This window comes from Mauremys mutica, chromosome 9 (genome assembly GCF_020497125.1).
Source record: "Mauremys mutica isolate MM-2020 ecotype Southern chromosome 9, ASM2049712v1, whole genome shotgun sequence".
Lineage (NCBI taxonomy): Eukaryota > Metazoa > Chordata > Testudines > Geoemydidae > Mauremys > Mauremys mutica.
This window is the reverse complement of record NC_059080.1, coordinates 58,805,089-58,825,429: the sequence shown is the minus strand read 5'-3', so window position 1 is coordinate 58,825,429 and position 20,341 is coordinate 58,805,089.

Genomic DNA, 20,341 nt, shown 5'->3' with positions numbered 1-20,341 from the left:
GAGAAGAATATGGACACTGATCTACTGTGTGTTAGAGCAGAATTTTGCCAAAAAAGTTTGGTGGCCGCCTTCACTTCCCGCTTTAAACCAGGTCATTTTTTTAACCAATACGGCCTCCTTTCTCGTTTGTGGTTTTTGGGGCATCTAGTAAAGTGTTCTTAAACAATTCCCAATTATCATTCACATTTTTTTCTTATTAAATTCTTCCTCCCAGCTGATTTGGCTCAATTTTTTTCAGCTTTGTGAAACTGGCCCTTTTTAAAGTACCAAGTATATATATCACTGGTCTGGATTTTATTCTCTTTGCACATTATAGATGTGATCAAGTCTTGATCACATGTACCTAAGTTACCTTTAATTGTTAGGTCTGTGATCAGTTCCTGTTATCTGTCAAGCTAAGGTCTTAGATAGAATGCCCCCAGGTTGATTGCAGCACTTTTGAGTTAGGAAATTGCCATCTATAATATTTAGAATTCCAAGGATGTTTTAGGGTTGGCAGTGCAAGACCTCCTGCATGTATCACTCAAATTGAAGACCCATGCAATCTTTTGTCCCAACACATTAATGATAGGTGCTTAAGAATCCAGTCATCCTGTTTCATAGTGTGGTTTGATGGTCTGGAGAAGATACCAATACCCCATCTTGTGTTTTATCTGTTAGGCTGTTGATCTACAAGCATTTAAGATCATTTTCTTCGGAGTTATCAGAAACTTGGAAACAGATAATGCCATTTTTGACATAGTATGCCATTCCCTCTCCCCTTTCGCCCGCTCAATCCTTCCTAAATAGGTTATAACCATTGTTTTTTCCAACCATGAGAATCATCCCACCAGATTTCAGTAAGACCAAATAGGTCATATTTATGCTCAAGCAATTCCAATTCCTCTTGTTTGTTACCCAGGCTCCTGGAATTAGTGTACAGCAAATAAAGAATTTCTTCTCATCAAGTCCTTTGGTTCCTTGATTAGTTTTGTTCTCAGCATCTTGACTCTGTACTGAGTGCTCATATCTTCCCTCTTTTTATCATCCCCTTTTATTATTGGTTTATAGCCCTCTTGACTACTCTAGACAGTCTGTCTCTGAGGAGATTGTACCCCTCTTACTGAGATGGAGGCCCAATGAGAAGGTGGACCAATGTGCCACAAAACCAAAACCCAATACCAGGGGTCGGCAACCTATGGCAACCTATGGCACACGTGCCAAAGACGGCACACGAGCCGATTTTTAATGGCACAGGCAGCAGCGTGCCATTAAAAATCCTGCCCAGCCCAGCCCGGCCTGGCCCTGCTCGCTCTTCTCTGCCCCCCCCCCCGGCGCCCTCCCACGGGGGCAGAGAGCAGAAGCTTCGTCCTGCCGGCTCCCCTGCCTCTTCCCGCAATATGCTGGGTTCCTGCCCCTCCTCCTCCTCTCCGTCCATCCCTCCCGGCCGGCCGATCAGCTGATGGCCCTTGAGAGGGAGTGGGTGGGAAAGGAGTGGAGTCAGCGTGTGGAGGCAGAGAAGAAGTGGAGGCAGGGCCTTGGGGAAGGGGGTGTGGAGTGGGGGCATATCCCCTCTATCCCCCTGCCGTGAGCATCCCATGAACCCAGCCCTCTGCCCTGAGCCCCCCTCACACACATCCAGCCCCCTGCCCTGAGCCCTGCAGCCCCGCATCCCCCCAGGCCCATGCCCTGAGGCCTGCAGCCCCGCACCACCACCCCCGCCCAGCTGTATGTGGGCAGGGTCGGGACCTCAGACCAGCAGCAGGCTGAGCAGTGTGGGGTCCCGGCCACCAGCCCCGCACAGCCCGCTGCCGGTCTGGGGTTCTGGCTGCTGGACCCTTGCCAGCCGGGGTCCCAGCCGCAGGCCCAGCTCAGCCTGCTGCCGGCCTAGGTGAACAAAACCCCAGACCAGCGGCAGGCTGAGCGGGCCAGTGGCATAAGATTTACATTTTAATTTAATTTTAAATGAAGCTTCTTAAACATTTTGAAAACATTGTTTATTTTACAGTACAACAATAGTTTAGTTATATAATATATAGACTTATAGACTCATAGACTTTAAGGTCAGAAGGGACCATTGTGATCATCTAGTCTGACCTCCTGCACAATGCAGGCCACAGAATCTCATCCACCCACTCCCGTAACAAACCCCTAACCTATGTCTGAGTTATTGAAGTCCTCAAATTGTGGTTTAAAGACCTCTAGGTGCAGAGCCACAGTAGTACGTCAACAGCTCCCACTCTCCAGCACCCAGCGCCTCCCAGCCGCTGGCAGCCCCACCAGTCAGCACCTCCTGCCTGCCACATTCAGCTGTTTCGCATGCGCAGGAGGCTCTGTGGGGGAGGGGAAGGAGTAAGGGCATAGCAGGCTTGGGGGAAAGGGCAGGGGTCTTGGGTGGAAAGGGGTGGTGTGGGGGCAGAGCCTGGGGCAGAGCAGGGGGTTGAGCAGTGAGCGCACACACACACACACACACACACACCCAGCACACTGGAAAGTTAGCATCTGTAGCTCCAGCCCCGGAGTCAGCGCCTATGCAAGGAGCTGCGTATTAACCTCTGAAGAGCTGCACGCAGCTCCAGAGCCACAGGTACAGAGAGACCTTCTAAAAAACATTAAAATGTATTACCGGCATGTGAAACCTTAAATTAAAGTGAATAAATGAAGACTTGGCACACCACTTCTGAAAGGTTGCCGACCCCTGCCCTACACCATATGCCACTTATCTAACCAGCAGTTCACTTCCAGAATCTTCTGCCTTCTATCTTCCTTTGCGCATGGGACAGGAAGAATCTCAGGGAAGATTGTTTGGGCATTCTTCTTCTTCAGCATGCTTTTGAGTTCCCTGAAGTCATCTACTATCTGTAAGATATCCTGCAGCCCAGTGTTTTTAGTGCCGATATGAACCATCACCAATAGATCTTTTCTGATTGACTTCAAAAGCCTATCCAATCTTAAAGCGATGTCTTGTTTCTTGGCACCAGGAAGGCAGAACCCATCCTGTTGGGTCAGATTGATTTATTTTTGTCCTGGATTATGCAGTGTATTATGCATATCCATGCCTGAGCTGTAAGGTCAAGTTTGTAGCTGCTGGGTAAATAAAGTATAGATAATGAGTGATTTCCAAGCAGACTCACTGCAGGAGAAAAGAGACCAATAAAACAAAAAAGTTAAAACTGTAACAAACAAGTCACAACTGCTTTGTTTGGATGGTTCCTGTCCTTTCCTGTAGGTACAGTCTCAGGATTATATATGAGAATGAAATAGCAACAGACAGCCTGATCCTGCAAACACTTATTGCCCAAAGGTAATGAGTGGGCTGTCCCACTGATTTCAAAGTTATGTTGCTTCATTGGTTTGTGTTTGCAGGATCAAGCCCATAGTTATTTAGAAGTCTCCTACGTTTCAGTATGTAAGCACAGACCAGGATTTTAAGAAGTACTCAGCATTGGCCTAATTTTGCTTGCACTTATGAGAGTTTTACCATTGACTTAAATGATGGCAGAGTCTAATTTGAATGTGAGTAAGTCTTCATGGCATGGTTTTTAACCAATAGTGTTCTCAAAAAGGTGAAACTCACTTTGAAAAAGTCATTTTTCCAGATTTTCAAACACGGTTGTTTAACTACCACCCTGCAAAAAGAAAGCAAATATGAAAGCAAAAGATGGTACCATACTGATTGACAGGCAAGAACAACTTTACCGATGGGCTGAGTATTACAAAGAACTCTACTCAAACAATATCATTATCTGTGATACCGCCTTAGCTGCATTCCCCAGCTTCCAACAATGCAGGAGCTGGACCAAATACTAACTCTTGAAGATGTAGAGAAGGCTATCAAAGAGATTGTGCCTGGGAAAGCAGCAGGAAATGATCAGATACCTCCAGAGCTCCTAAAGGCAGGGGGGAAGAAGTTTGCACGTGACATCTATGCACTTCTGTGCTCCTGTTTGGAAGAAAGCCACATACCTCAGGATCTGAATGATAATTACTCCATATAAAAATAAAGGGGACAGAGAAGACTGCAACAACTATTGAGGGATAGCTTTGCTCAGCATGGTTGGCAAAGTGCTTGCAAGGGTCCTGTTGAAAAGACTTCAAGTCCTTGCTGAGAGAGTCTACACAGAGAGCCAGTGTGGATTCAGAACTGGACACACCAAGACTGACATATCCTTCACATTGCATTTCTTGCAAGAAAAAATGCGTGAATAACAGGCACTTCTCTATGTAGCATTTGTTGACCTACAAAAGACCTTCGACACAGTTAGCAGGAATGGCATCTGTAAGATCCTGTTGAAAACTGGCTTTCCACAAAAAGGTGCTCTCCCTATTCAAGAAGTTCCACAAGGTAATTCAGGAAACCATCCAGTACGAAGATGAAATGTCATCTGAGTTTAGTATTGATACTGGTATGAAGCAAGGCTGCATCTTAACGCCCACTGGCTTTGGCATCATCTTCTCTATTCTTCTTAAGAATGCCTTTGGAAATGATCACTCTGTTGTACTAATTGCAGATTATTTAACCTTAAATGATTCCAGAGCAGAAGGCAGGTCACTCAACTTACTACTCGGGATCTGCTTTTTGCAGAAGATGCTGCATTTGTCTCTAATTCACCTGATGAACTGCAGGTCATGATAAACAAGTTTTTTGATACGTGCACCCAGTTTGGCATGGTAATCAGTAAATTCCACCTAACATCTATGTCAATAATGAAGCTCTGGACAACTTGTATCACTCCTGCTATCTCAGCTCAATTCTTACCAGCTCATTTAACCTTGATATGGAACTTACTGCTAGAATCAGCAAAGCTTCTGTTACCTTTGGCAAAGTTACCTCATGTGTTTGGAATAACAATTTGTTAACCCTGAACTCAAAGGTGTTTATCAGGCTTGTGTCCTTAATACCCTCCTTTACGGCTTGCAGTATAGGTTACGTACTCCAAGAAGGAGTGGAGATTCAACAATTTCCACCTTCGCTGTCTTAGAAAAATCCTTAGAATTATTTGGTCCCAACGGATCACCAGTAATGAAATCATTGAGAGAACCAGCCTACAGTCCATGCAGACTATGCTGGATGTTTGCAGGCTTCACTGGCTGGGACATGTGGAACGCATGCCTCCAGATCATCTGCCAAAGGCTGCTCTCTATGACCAACTTCAGAACTGCCCACGATGCAGAGGAAGGCCAAAGCTCTGATACAGTGTCAAGGTCAAGCAAGGCCTCAAGAAATTCAGCATTGCCATTGACAACTGGAAAAATCCTACCCACAATCATTCAGTATGGAGAAGCCAGGTTAAAACTGGTGCAGTCACTGTGGAGAGCCACCAGAGAGTCCAGGCTGAGGCCTACAGGCAAGCCAGGAAGCAGAATGTGTGCTCCAACCTCCACCTGGCAGGTAGCCGCTGTGGGAAGTTCTGCCACGCATGCAGCAGGCTCTTCTCCCATACCATTGCTAAGCACCACTGACCGACCGATTTTGTCGCATCTCCTTTCATCTGTCAAGATGTTGGATGGCCACTAACTATGGAACCCAGAAGTACCACAGGAAATTCAAATGTACTCAGATTTATAATTTCCATTACTTTTTTTCCCTCAGAAATACTCATGTCTGAGGTCGCACTGAAATGATAATCCTGGCATGACTTCAACTATGGAGCTGCTGGCAGCACCTCCACAACAACATCATAGCATATATCTTCTGCGGTGTCACACAGTGGGGCAAATAACTTGGGCTGTGCTCACCACTCATAATATTGCTGGTCATGTCCTCCTGCTATCCGCTCATATTTAGCGCCAATATTGTCATCTGAAGATACGCTCTAATACAGGGATAGACAACCTATGGCACACGTGCCGAAGGCGGCACGCAAGCTGATTTTCAGTGGCACTCACATTGCCCAGGTCCTGGCCACCAGTCCAGGGGGCTCTGCATTTTAATTTAATTTTAAATGAAGCTTCTTAAACATTTTAAAAAACCTTATTTACTTTACATACAACAATAGTTTAGTTATATATTAGAAAGAGACCTTCTAGAAATGTTAAAATGTATTACTGGCATGCAAAACCTTAAATTAGAGTGAATAAATGAAGACTCGGCTACCACTTCTGAAAGGCTGCCAACCCCTGCTCTAATAGCTTTAGAAAGATACATAAAAGCATTGTTATAGGGAATCTGCGTCATAGAGAGGTCATGTGATTTGTCCATGACCTCTTAAGAAGTCAGTAGCAGAGCTGGGAACAGAAACCAGATCTGCTGATGCCCATGCAGTCCTTTGTCATCCATCAGACCAGACTGCCTTCTCACTATTGCCTGAACATCTTCCAGACAGTTCTGAAGGACTGGTCCTATGAACCCTTATTTATGCAAGTAGTGCTTAGTCACAGAAGTAGGCCAATGCAATTAATAGGACTCCTCACAGGAGTGACACTTTTCAGGATTGGGCCTCCTTTGCTAAGTGAGGTAGTTGATAATTGCATATACTGGTTATTTACCACTGGTGCATAATTGCAGCTAGATGAGCTTAAAAAGAGGGGGCAGGGAGGTTTCAGTTTGTTCAAGACTATTACGACTGAAATGACTTGCCCAAGGTCACACAGCAGGTCCCTGCAGACACTCTCCCTGAAGTGCATCCAGCAAGTCTGCCTGAGTATCACCATCACCTAAAGGTAAAAAGTTGTCTCTTTGAAGAGGAGCCTCCCTGATAATTTGCAGTAATTAACAATCCCTCTAATCAGATCTGCCTCCTTTTGCAAGAGCACAATCACACTCTCAGAAAGCTGCGAGGGCTCGGTTTCACTTGTGCAGATTTCTATGGACAATATAAATAATGGCACCTGCCTTTGGGGTTTTTATATTGCAGGAAGCTGTCATCACTTCCCTTTGTGCACTGGTGAACTCTGAATTCAGCAACATTCCCCTTTTCCAGGGGGTCAAGGTCCAGCAATTTGTCATGTCACATTGCTCAGAGAATTCTTAATCTCCTGCTAGGAAACTATAGGCTTAATTTAACTTCCCTTGAGACTACAGGAAGGGGAGACAGCTTGAAGTTCAAAATTCTGATTAATGTTACTTCCTCTATGGATACAGGATGTGCAAGATGCAAAAAATTAGGAAAAAACAATAAAGCACCAGTGTTATCAATTATTTAAGCTCCATTCAGGCATGAAAATTCAGAGAGACTTAGTATCTTCTTCTCTCCCCCCCTCCATGGAATATCCCTTTATGACAGCAGCAGACTTGCAAATCAAGTCTACACCTGACCCATGAAAAAACACTATTTTTAAAAGTCACTTTAAAAAGTCATATAACTGAGTTTATATATGAAGGAATTTCAAAGTCGGAGCTTAAGAATAATGGCAGCCATCAAGAGGCTAAATTGTATCTTCAAAAGCACTATGGCTAAATACTCACCAGAGGAGAGCATGTGTGTGTGAACACTTTGTGCAATGAGGCATGTACTGTAGTGCCAGGGCCAAATCTGGGTCAGAACAGAGCAGGTGGAATGTGTATGTGGAAGCCAGGCTTACTCACCTGATTAAGGGCAACCACATTGCATCGCATGTAGCTCACTAGACAAACAGAGATACACCAGACAGTGAAAAGGAAAGCACTGGGCAGACCAGCCAGCGGAGGGCAGGATAAGACCATCGCGTGAGCAGAAGATGGATTGCCACACACCCATAGCTGCGGATATTGTAGGCAATGTATGGGGAAGACAGTACAATGCAAGCTTGCCCTGAAGTGAAATGTTTTCTCCTAAAGGGAAAAATATGCAGGACAAGGGAAGCCTTCACTCCGCACCAGACTGCTGAGTCCCATCTGGGTGAAGTACACATTCAAGGAGAGGAGGGGGGAGAGCAGGCTGCCTACATTCTTACTGAGGGGAAGAGTTCCAGGAGTGCCCTGACTCAGCTCCCTCACTTCACTGCTGGGACAGGACTTATCATTCTCCATGATCTGTCCCCTGTTCCGCGTGCTTGGTGCTGCTCCAGCCATGCAAGCAGCAGAACACCAGCTAGTTGGAATCACCACCTGGAGAAGAGCCAATTATGCCACCCCTGGCTGTAGCTGAAGGGACCTTTCAGGAGCCTGACTGGGGGAAAGGGCAAGGCCACAGCATGGTTGCCTCCTTGTGATCTTCCAGAACCACTCCTTGAATGTTGTTGCAAATGGGCACAGCTTTGAGCAGCACGGAAGCTACTCTAAATTGCACCTTGGGCTCAGACAGGAGCCAAAAGATTAGGGAGTCAGTCATGTTTATGATCCCCTGTCATGGGTGCAACGGGTGCAGACGACCTGGCACCTGGCCCTCATGGTCTGGCCTTACGCTAGAGGGATCTGACTTAATGATATCTGGCCTTGGCCTCAGCCTTCTGTCTATGGGGCATGCTTTCCTCCAAACTACTCCTGTTAGTAAGCTTGTGAATGAGCAAGAGGAGGTGGAGGAGCTGGTTAGACACTCACTGAAGCCTGGAGCAAAGTGGATCGTAGATTTTCTGCATGTGAGCAGACAGCATAAATCCTTAGTGGATGCCCCAGATGCCTTATTTATTGATTTACATTAGATGTGACTGAGCAGGGTTTAGGACTCAATCTGGCTCCACAATATTCTCAAATAAGGCCCCAGTCATGAAGTCCTTACTCACATGAGCAGTTCTTAAAAAAACTATATCGAAACTACTAATAGCAGTATCAGAGTGGTGTCAAGAGGCCCTCATCAAGATCAGGGCTTCACTCCACTTGGTACTGTTCAGACACCGAGTCCCTGCTTTGAAGCATTTACCATCTTAAAATCAACAAAGGAAATCCTCTGTTTACAGGGGGGAAGTGAAGCATTAGAAGATGAAGTGACTCGACCAAGGTCACGCAAGAAATTTATGGCAGACCTGGGACTTGAACATAAGTCTCAGTGAGTCTTAATACAGAATTTTCACAATGAGACCAGCCTTCTGATTGCCATAACTGAAATCAGGAAGAAATTTTCCCCAGGTCAGATTGACAGAGACGCTGGGGATTTTTCACCTTCCTCTGCAGCCTGGGGCACGCGTCACTTGCAGGTTTAAAGTAGTGTAAATGGTGGATTCTCAGTTTCCTGAAGTCGTTAAACATAATTTGAGGACTTCAGTAACTCAGCCAGAGATTAGGGGTCTACTGCAGGAGTGGGTGGGTGAGGTTCTGTGGCCTGCATTGGACAGGAGGGAAAACTAGATGATCATGATGGTCCCTTCTGACCTTAAAGTCTACAAGTCTTCAACTTCTCATGTGAGTAGGTGTTTCAAGATTAGGCTCTAGAGAAGAATATTTTAATTGGCATATCTATTACACTAGAATTTGCATCATACAATCGGTTCGATTTTCATGTTCATTTTAAATCACCAAGCACCAAATTCTCCCAAGTTACACAGATGCTGCATGGGCATTCACAAAACTGAGAACAGAATGTGACCTAAGGTGCTTTCCCCTCTCCCTATGCATTTACTGTTTCAGCTGCAAATACATGGTAAGTGATACATTTCATTTTCATTTTAATTAGTTTCTCTCACTTTTTGGAGGTCATTAGTGTGTCCTCAACTTGAAATATTATGCATATTATTAACTCAGAGGGTGGCCATGTATTAGAGGATGCTTGATTCATGCCCAAGATTATTTCCACTTCTGTAGAAGGAAAATGCAATTTACTTGAAAACGTGGACCAACCAAAGATATTATGTTACTGTCGCATGAAGAATTTGTTTCCTCGGCATTTCTGTAATCCTTCTATAATTAAAATAATAAACGAAATTTTCCAAAATGAGACCAAGGTTAACTTTCCAAACTTTACTGCAGCAATGGAGAAATTGTACATGACCATGTAATTAAAAGTTATCACACAAGGGGACAGAGTTAAGGATGCACAGGCAACCTTAACTTTGTCCTTTCCTGACTTCAGACTGCTCTTCTTTGCAGAGCCAGATTCCTATTTTTTTGTCTACAGTAAGACTCAGAGGCACCTTGTCTTGCCATTTACATCTCTATTAAAGTAGCTGTAAGTCAGTATAATTAAGCTGTGGAACTCATTGTCACCGGGTAGAGTTGAAGCCAAAAACTTAGCATGATTTAAAGAGGAACGAGGCACTAATATGTAAAAATCCAGAGTTATAGTAAATATTAACAAAAGAAAATGTTGGTAGGAATTATAAACCATCATGCTTCAGGACTTAAGACAGCTTCTAATTAATGGGGGTTAAGGAGAAGACTTCTCCAGGGGCAGATTATCCCACAGAGCCTGCTCTGGGATTTCATGCACTGTCCTCTTAATCATCTGGTGCCAACCATTGTCAGAGATAAGATACTAGACTTGGAGTCTGATCCAGTCAGGCAATTCCAGTGTTTGAGATCAGAATGGTAGCATTTTTTAACCATTTCACATAGGTCTAAATAATTATACAAGGCAAGGCAGTGGGGAATCAGACCCATCTGCTTTAAAGCTCAGATGTACAGATTCAGTCCCTTCTCACTCTCACCTTCCACAATGCAGACAGTATCTTAAAGCCACACACAATACAGCCTTTAGTGCATTGGTATTGTTAGCAATTTTTGTTGCTGAAAAATGAGAGAAAATACAATAAACTTTCCTCTGATGTGGGTTGTAATGGTCCTGGCTGGCTCTCATCAGGTTTCCTATTTTTCCACTATTTGCTTTTTTTGTTCTTTGAACAATCATTCCCAATCTGTTCCTCTATAGTTCAGCTTTAAACATAATTACAGGGTCAGGCTAGATCAAATGAGCTTTCTGTGCCACAAGTGGGAAAAAATGGATGTGTCATCACCCCATTCCTGATCTTCTCCTGCCCCAGGTGTGTGTTTTCTAGACACAAGATGGAGACAAAGGAAATAAAGTTTAGGAATATTTCAACAGATAAAAATGATTGGAGGTGCCTGTCTGCATACTATCAAGTAATAACTGCATGAAAAATATTTACAACACTCTACAGTAAACCTAGAAATGGGCACTGCATTAGAGAATTGATGACAGCAAAGTGGACCTGCAGTATGTTGAAACACGCTATTTAGTTTATATATAATTTATAGGGTGCCTGACATACCCGGAAAAGGGGAACTTTAAAGACCATTAGGAAATAGTTCCCAGTGCTTTGTGAAGTATTTAGCAATTATTTTTTCAAAGCCTTCTCTCTCTCCCCTACACATGGGAAATTACTCAGAGTTAATAGCACCAAAAATGGTAAACAAGCTGTTTGAATTCAATATTCAAATCCTGTGTTCCACGATATACAAAAAGCATAAATGTGATCCTGTATGTCTAGATGAATTTCCCACATTGGAGTGTCCTGTATTATTTCTGAGAGGCTGCAGATTGCGTGCCCTCTAGCTTTACCCACGACCCCATTCCCCTCCACTTTTTAAGCTTATCTGCTTTCCCCAATTCAGTCCAGACCCATTTGCTAGGCTGCCAACTGTCCGCCTCCTTGCTCACCCATTCTGTAATCAAAGGCCCACCTCTTATGTGGTGTATTAGACTGAAATTATACAGGAGAAGCAGTGAAGCAGGACACAGGGAGGGGGAAGGGATTTGGCATGCCTTGGGGAAGCATTAAAATTAAAATCAATTAAATTAAATTTAAACTGGGTTGGCAGCCGGTAGCTCTTACAATTAAAATAGGGTTGGTTTTGCACTTGGAAAGCTATGTGGGAAACAATCCATTTTAATATTAATGATGTCTAACTGCCAAGTGGTTTAAATGTTAATAACTCACCAGGGCCCCACAGACACCGGGCCCTTAGCCCAGCACCTTCGCACCCATCCCTGTTCTCTGTAATACTGCTGGGAGTCACCAGATGGCACTATTGTAGTTACAAGTGTTTAAATATAGGCAGTTGGATCCTGGAAATATGATAGTGTTAGCTGTAGTACAGTTCTTTTTAGAAACTGTGGCGGTACACAAGTCAAATTTGTTCAGCTCCTGAGTCTCCCTGACTGGATTCATTCCTTAGATGCATAGCTGCTGCCTACAGGAAACACACCTAAATAAAACATCACAGTATCAAAAATGTTACAGCGTGTCAAAAATCCAAGTGAAGACGGAGCCTAAGAAAGGGCAATGTTGCTCTTACTTTTAAATATTTGGGGGCACTCAGATACTACATTAGTAGAGATGGTCACATAAACACCTAGCCAGAGAGAATGAGAGCACTCTGATTATATAGTTGGCTGCAGTCAGGATGAACAAGAACTTTCCTGAGGAGTGAAAGAAGTTCAACCGATATGCTGAACTTGTTTTCAAGGGTTCCAAAGTTAGGGAAAAAAGCTGTAAAAAGGGAACCAAAGGTCTGCTATAGTAGGCTGTGATGAACATGTCACCTCAACAGCTAAGCCAGTGTTTGCCTGCTATTCATTTTATAGCAAAGTCCAAGGTCCAAGTGAACCCATAGACTGCTTGTGACAGAGTTAAAGTTGATGGCTAAGAAATGTGTAGTGTTCTGTGGAAGCAAATCCAGGTGCATACACTAGTACATTGCAACCTTAAATATACAATCCAAAATTCAACACAACCAGATGCCTTTCTCCATGATCTAACTGCCATTACCTACTGTTCAGCATACCTTGTAGGCCTCTTTACAATATCGCCATCTGGTGACAAGTGGTATTATTAGACTCCCCCAGTCCAGGTGCCACATGGTGCCTTGCTGCCGCAGCTGACTAACCCCTACTGTACAAGGTGCCTTGCTAGATGAGCTTCAAGCTGTGCAGGGTGCACATCCTTAAAGTGCAAGTTTCCCTTCACTCACCCCATATTCTTGGCTTAGTCTACCTACAAAGTTTTGCCAGCATAGCTATGTCAGCCAGGACTGTGGGGAAAAAATCACCAACAAAGCCCACAGAATAGACATGACTGTGGCAACAGAAGATAATGTTCAGAGAGGTGGTGTGGCTATGATTGCAGAAGAATTCCTTCTGCTGGTTTACATTATGTCTACACTAAGGGGGCTCTGTCAGCATAGCTATGCCAGTGCTGTAGCGTAGACAAGTTTATTAGAGCCCTGTCTGCTCCCCCAGCAACAATGGACTACAGACTCCTACCCGACCTTCTAGTCTGTTGAACGCTGTAAAAGACAAAATGGTGGGCACAGAAATAGCAATGGCCACAGGGTGGAATTAGACAGCATTTGCGGAAAGGGACTTATAGGGCAATTCAGATGGTGGTATATAGAGCACTGGTTATTAGCTACAACCATGCCCACTTACTGAGGAGGAGAATAACTATTTCTTCTCCCTTTCTCTCAAAGCCAACCTAAAAGGGGCAATACAGTATAGAACATACCATACCCTCTTAAAAGATGTGTATTCAGAAGATACTGCACTCAGGAAGTCTGGGTTCAAAATGCCTCTACCACAAATCAGTACAGCTATGACTTTCCTCGGCATTTCTAAATAAGGTTAGTATCTTGCTCTATAACAGAGACTTGCCAACATGGAAAAATAGTTTGCACCAACAGCATGTAGTGCTGCAGATAACTAACATGAAAAATGTCATGCAAAACAGGTACTGAATAACAAAGTAATCAGTTTTTCCACTCAGATGCTTTTTAATATTGCTTATGCTTTTGTGCAAGATGTGGTGTTCATAATAAGTACTGTAAAGGCCTAATGTTCAGCAGCTCCTTTTTCACTGGCAGCTATTGAATTGCCAAATGAAAATATTTCTTTTTTTTTTTTACCTGTATATTTGTCAACATCGTTATAACTCTTAGCAGGACTCCAGGAATATAATCAGTGTGGGATCCTCTCTCAAAGGCCTGCTATATTTAAACAAAAATTAAAAAGAAGGTCTGATGCTTTGCTTTCCTCCTTTATTATACCAGCACCATTCATGCCACTATAGTTAAGAGTCTGTCAGCATTTTTATTAGAAACCACTACTCCAGGGGGTTATAATTCAACAGTAAAAAATACTCTCCAGGAGGAAACTTGTCATGCAAGGGAGCACTTATTGAAAATGGAATGTCAAAAATTATATTTAGATGTTTATTTTAAAGCACCTATGACTGCTCAGGCAATCAGATTGCTGGACTGGCTGAAGATTCTGCCTCTTTTCCTGTAAAGACAGACATCTGTGCTTAACTTGATGTCCATCCACTTAACCCAAATTCTGCTCCCCATTTGACAGCATGTCTGTAACCAAGAGCAGAATCTGGCCCAATACCAGGTGCCCTCACTGGGGAGCACCTCCACTCAGCATACTAATAATGTTTAAGCACAGGTAGGGTGATCAGACAGCAAATGTGAAAAATCGAGATGGGGGTGGAGGGTAATAGGAGCCTATATAAGAAAAAGACCCAAAAATCGGGACTGTCCCTATAAAATTGGAACATCTGGTCACCCTAAGCACAGGGGGCACAGGAAAGGAATTTTCAGCCTCATTTTCTCTCTGTACCGATTTAAGGACAATCCTTAGTTATTTTAAAGCCATCAGCTTTCAAAATCAAATAGTACGATAACATTATAGTTGGGAGCTGCAAAGGAACCAAAACAAGGCAGGTGCTCAGATCCCACTGCATTTCAATGGGAGTTGGGCACCTAACTCCTTTTAGCTCCTTTGAAAATGCTCACACATAAGCTATCCCAGTAAGTTCTTTAACAGAGCGGCATTGATTACTGGCCTGAGCGCTTAAATAAAAGCAAGACGGTGAGTAGACCTAATATCTTTGAAACATCTTTTGTTTCGATCAAGTAATTCTCTGCCTTCTTTCCCGCTACCCCATCTGTAAAATGAGGATAATATAAAAATATTGACTCACATACCCATTTATTTGAATTCTCCAGATGGCTAGATCTGAACAAACTGACTCTTATAGGCAACTGGTAAAGTTTTCAAAAGGAACCAAGTTCCATTGTCAAGACTAACACAGTCAGTCAGGAGCCTCACAGAAGTATAATTACTATAGCATTATACACAGTATGTTAACAATTCAGACATGAGGATTTAGGTGGGAAGAAGGATCAAACTAACTACACAAGGAATGGAACTGCAGTACCACTCTGAAATAAACTGAAGACAAGGACTTGTGGGCGATAATAAAGAGGTATCTAAATTCCCCCATACTGAGAGGTTAATATTGTTACATAGCTCTATAAATAAACTTCGATATCCAAAAATGTGACTTAAATTCCTTAACCTTGGATCTAAAAGACAGCAGGATGCAACTTACAAACAAAAAGTGATGACTCCCATTATATTCAAGAACTAAGACCCATTTAATAAAGTTCTATCGTACACGGAGCTGTTTATTATCCCTAATGTGCCTTATATAAGTGAATTATTGTACCTGGACTGCTGCTCACTGATGGCGAGACTGGAAACGAGGTCTGTACAAAATACCAGTTCAACCAAGCATTTTTTGTTTTGTTTGGGAGGGGGATTGTCATTTTTTTCCTTGAAAGGTACCTGTTTTTTAATGCTGTGGTTGATTAAATGCATTTCTAAAAAAAATCCTCCAAAAATCTTTCTACTCTTTTCAAAGAATCAGTGAATATAGTCTCACCACCTGTCACTTCATTAACTTACTTCACTGCTCATTCAAGCAAAATCTGGTCACTTTCAATGGAAGGGAACTTTCAGCAAATGCTCATCTTTTTAAAGCAACTCCTGATTTGTGTTTGGTCGAGATTGTTTCTCATGCGGCTGTAATCTACAGTAACTGTTGTCTGACAAGAGCCTTTTAACTGAAATTGCTCTTGTTACTGCTGTAATAAAATCAGTTCAGAAGATGAAGAGGCTGGCTTTATGGGTTCATCTTTTTCTCCCCCTCTTTTTTAGGTGAGTTTTCTATCATTTATGGTACTTTATAAGACATTAAAGTATTTAAAGTGATTATAGGGTTTTATTTTAATATTCAAAGTCAGCTACCAAAGAATCAAGTGAAATCTCTGAAACTAGACAGAGAGGAAGGCTGAAAAAGCATCCTTGTTGCTATTTGATAACAATGGCTCAGTGACAGCTTGCATACTGCGGGCTTCAGAAAATATGCGAGCAAGGTGACACACGAGTGAACATTACTCAGCTTAAGGAGAAAGTAGATTTATTCGGATACACTGTTATAAGTCCAACGCGTTCATTTTAAAAATAAAGCACAATAAATTGTTCAGGAAAATAGGTAGAAACAAAGTATTGAACGTTTTAGGTTTTTACAGAATCTAAGACATTGAGGTACTCTGTTACCCTGGTAATACTCCATGAATACGTCCACTGAAGTCAATGGGACTACTTGCAGAGTAAGTGCCTACTCAAGTTGTCTAACGATGGCAGAATCTGAGCCTTGGTGTCCAAATGGAAGATCTAGAGACACATTTCTGGCTAAGTGCCCTACAAATGTAGGGTCTAATGCTGCAACCATTGAAGAAAATGAGAGTCTTGACACTAATTTCAATGGGAACATGATATCATATCACCATAACAATATACTATTTAGGATGTCATATTGGTGGAAAAAATACTACAACTTACTGAAATTTTCTCACAATCCCTCATAGTATTATCCTGTGTCACCATTCCCCCCGCCCCCCCACCTCCATTAAGACTGTGATAGAAGGATGAGGGGAGAGATGGCCAAGAGGAAGTTCTGGAAAAGGGAGAGCTAAGAGGATTTCTGACCAGCTGCAGAAAAGGAGATGGCAAGTGGGGTATTTCAGATGCACCATCCCATTACACTCAGGTGCAATTGGATGATCTTCTTCCCTCAGTTTTCAGCATCTCCTGTTCATTTTTGGAATTATGTGTGTGGCTGCCAGTGATGAGTGATCCTTGCAGGTACACCTTGGCATGCTCCTGAGCTATAGGAAGCTTGCGTTCAGGTGATAAGATAGAGGTGAATCCAGCAGAACTCACTGAGTCCTAACTCATGCAAAACTCCTATTTGCCTCAATGGCAGTATAGCCAGAATAAGGGCAAAGGAGGGATATCCAACATCCCCTCACACAGGCATAGCAGGCTCAGTGGGCCTTCTCCAAGTCCACTGAAGTCAATGGAAAAAATCCTTTTGACTTCAGTGGGCTTTGGATCAAGCCCTGGATGCAGTGAAAGCCCTACAGTTCTGCCCTTTCTGTGTGTCATGCAGCAGCTCTGGCCCTGGCACTATGGGAGCGGACCACATGCAAGGGGAGGAGAAGGCAGCATATGAGCCTGGACAGCTGGCCAGAAGTCCATACAGCAAAGCAGACCAAGGATCTCTCTGCACTGCAGTCAGGGCTGGCTCCAGGCACCAGTGAAGGAAGCAGGTGCCTGGGGAGGCCAATAGAAAGGGGTGGCAGTCCATCCGTTGTTGGGGCGGCACGTCTGGGTCATCAGCGGCAACTCAATTGCTCCACTTCAGTCTTTGGTGGCACTTCAGTGGCGGGTCCTTAACTCACTCTCTTCATCTTTGGTGGTACTTCAGCTTGGGGTGGCAAAAAAGCTGGAGCCGGCCCTGACTGCAGGAGCTCTAGGAGCAGGCATGGAGTGTCTGCATGGATGCTGTAGCAGTTGATGAGAAGTTTCAGTTTCCTTCCTGCCCTAAGCAGATCACCTCTGTGAAGTCTGTTCACTACTTTTGCACACGTACTTCACTCTGATTAAGAATGGTGTGATTTTGCCAACAGTAGATAGCACTATTGCTAGTGTACCAGCCACTTTGCATTACTTTTTAAATATTAGGTGGAATAAGTAGGTCATCAAGTAGTGTTATTTTTAGATGTACTTGTAACTCTCATAGGGGGCTCAGCACATCTTCATCTAATAAGATCTATGACACTTCCATGTTATCGCTACCAATTACAGACCTTTCCCAAGGGCAGAAAATTATTATAATTATTAGTATTTATAATAAAATGATGACTAATTTGGAGGTATTTTTGGAAACCCACCTCTGATCACTCATAGAACGTACAGTATGGGAACATCAGTATGACAAATATCATTGTCATGCTAGGAAGACTCATAACTGTCCTCTTCCTTGACTGATCTATAATTTACAGTCTTTCCCAAAATACTTGTAGCTGGTTCTCCTTGGTCCTTCCAAATTCCACAGACAACAAATACAGGAGGCACTGGATTGGAACTTGAAGGATATGGGCTTAATGCCCAGCACTGTGGCAAGTCAAATACTCTCTGTGCTCAGCTCTGTCTAAAAGAAAGGTATTAATATGCCTTTCCCCCATCCTTTGTCTGGCTTGTGTGCTTATAGCCTGGTCCAAAGCCCACTGAAGTCTATGGAAAGACTCCCACTGACTTCAATAATCAAGCCCTTAAGAGGGTAAGATATGTGGGGCAATGACTGTTTGTGTGTATGCACAGGGCCTAGCACAACACAGCCTCAATCGCTGTACATGCTTTCAGGTCTGATTGCTGTATTTCTGGTAGGACAGGGTGAGATTAGACTAGCTTGTTGGCAGCAGGTCCGAACCCCTCACTCTTTCTTCCAACTACTCTCACCATATTCAGTGAGGGGAGGAAGAGTGACCTCTGGAGAACACATTCCTGAAAAGAGCCAAGAACCCAAAGATAGATACCAGGCCTTCAAATGCCAACGTTATTGTGTATGGAGAAGTTTGGTTTCTAAAATGTATTTGCTATAACTGCTGTTTCTCAGTGGTCTGTACAGATGAAGTTGTGGCACAAAGAAGCCTGGCTTTACAGGTGAAGGGATAAGAAAAAAGTACCAAGTGCTTACACCTTTCAGGTGTGGAATATATAGAAACTGTGATGCCACAAATGTTTGATCCAGACTCATCTGGGAGGACTTGCATTACTCACTCATGTGGCCTTCCCAACGTCATGCCAATACCACATCACCATGTCATCTGTCTGCTGGAGGTTCCTCTTGCTAGCTGTCAGTTGTAAACAGCCACCCCCTTGCCTTGGGGTACAGACCCCTCCTGCGGCCCTGGGGGAGGCAAGGATTCACCCAGCAATCACTCCAACACTGCTGTCAGTAATAAACAACCAGCTTTCTCAGCCAACACACAGTGCCAGTGGTTCCCAGAATCAGCCCCTCAGTCACTGATCTGGGGCCTCCTGCCCTTTGGGCTCGGGCTGATGCTTGCAAGCAGCACAGGGCAGACATACAGAGTCCACATTTTCAGGCTGCTCCCTGTGCCTTTGCCCCAGCCTGCAGCTCAGGTGCTCAGCTGGTTGTGCCCCTGCAGCAGCAGAAGCTGCCCAGCCTCCTTCTCCAGTTGCAGGAGAGCAGCAATAGGGGATGGACTTCCTGCCAGCTATGTAGCCAATCAGAGCTCTGTGAGGGTGGGGAGGTCGGCTTTTCCTGTTTGCTCATCCCCCTGTCAGTCAGGGCTCTGGGGGCAAGGCCAGGTTTCACAGCACTGCTGCTAAACTGTGGGGTGGGGCTTCACACTATAAAAATGAAGTCTCCCCACCTGCCTTTGTCCCACTCACTATCTGTATAGCCAGAGAGCTCCATGTCCCTGAACAGCCTGGCACCACCTGTACCCTTCAGCCTTCTCCGTTAATGATGGGGTTGAGAGTCGGAGAACATGGGAATTCCAGCCATCGTGCTCAGGGGTGTAAAAGAGCAGCAGTGGCTGAGCAGTGAACTTCCTCCCCAGGTGCTGCAGCTCAGAGGTGCGGGCAGAGAATGAGCTGTCTTCTCCCATGCTGAGCAGCTAGCTGACCAGGGCTTGGCAATGGAACTGCTGCTGCCACTCTTCCAGAGATCCAGGTAGGGTGGTCAGGGCTGTTCAGTGAGGGGCAGAAGGAAGGTCAGCCATAAAGTCCCCCACCCCATATTCTCACAGGCTCAGCTTTTCCCTGAGCCTCTCTGGTCAGACCAGTCTTAGTACTGCCACCATAAGTGCGCCATATCCACCCCAAAACCAGTCCTGCTTGACAGGCTAGGCATGAAGGAGTTGGGAGACTATGCTGAACATACAGAAAGAGTGATATCAGTTTTACAGCAGCTTTTGGCAGGGGAGAAAAATGCAATGGTGAACTCTTGTGTGTTATTCATGCACATGACCAGGAATCCATGCTCCCCGTAAGCATCAGTTATAACTTTGGACAGTTATATTTTATTATTAAAAGAGGAGTCAGACTTCTTCACGTTAACTTTTCACTATCAGACAACATGCACCACCAAAGCACCACGTGTCAAACATCAGGTAAGCAGGTATGGGGCATCAGATGTCAGGAATTCAGAAGCCAACGCGTGGCAGGACTGCATATCAGAAGTCAAGCATCAAGAGCTTCAGTCAGTTGTTAGACATCAAGAGTGAGCCACAGTTTAGGCATGTGGTTACAGGGAAACTAAAGATAATTTGGGGGATTTTTAACTCTTTCTTGCTGTATGTCTCTAAACTGCTATTTTTCCTTCTCGTTAG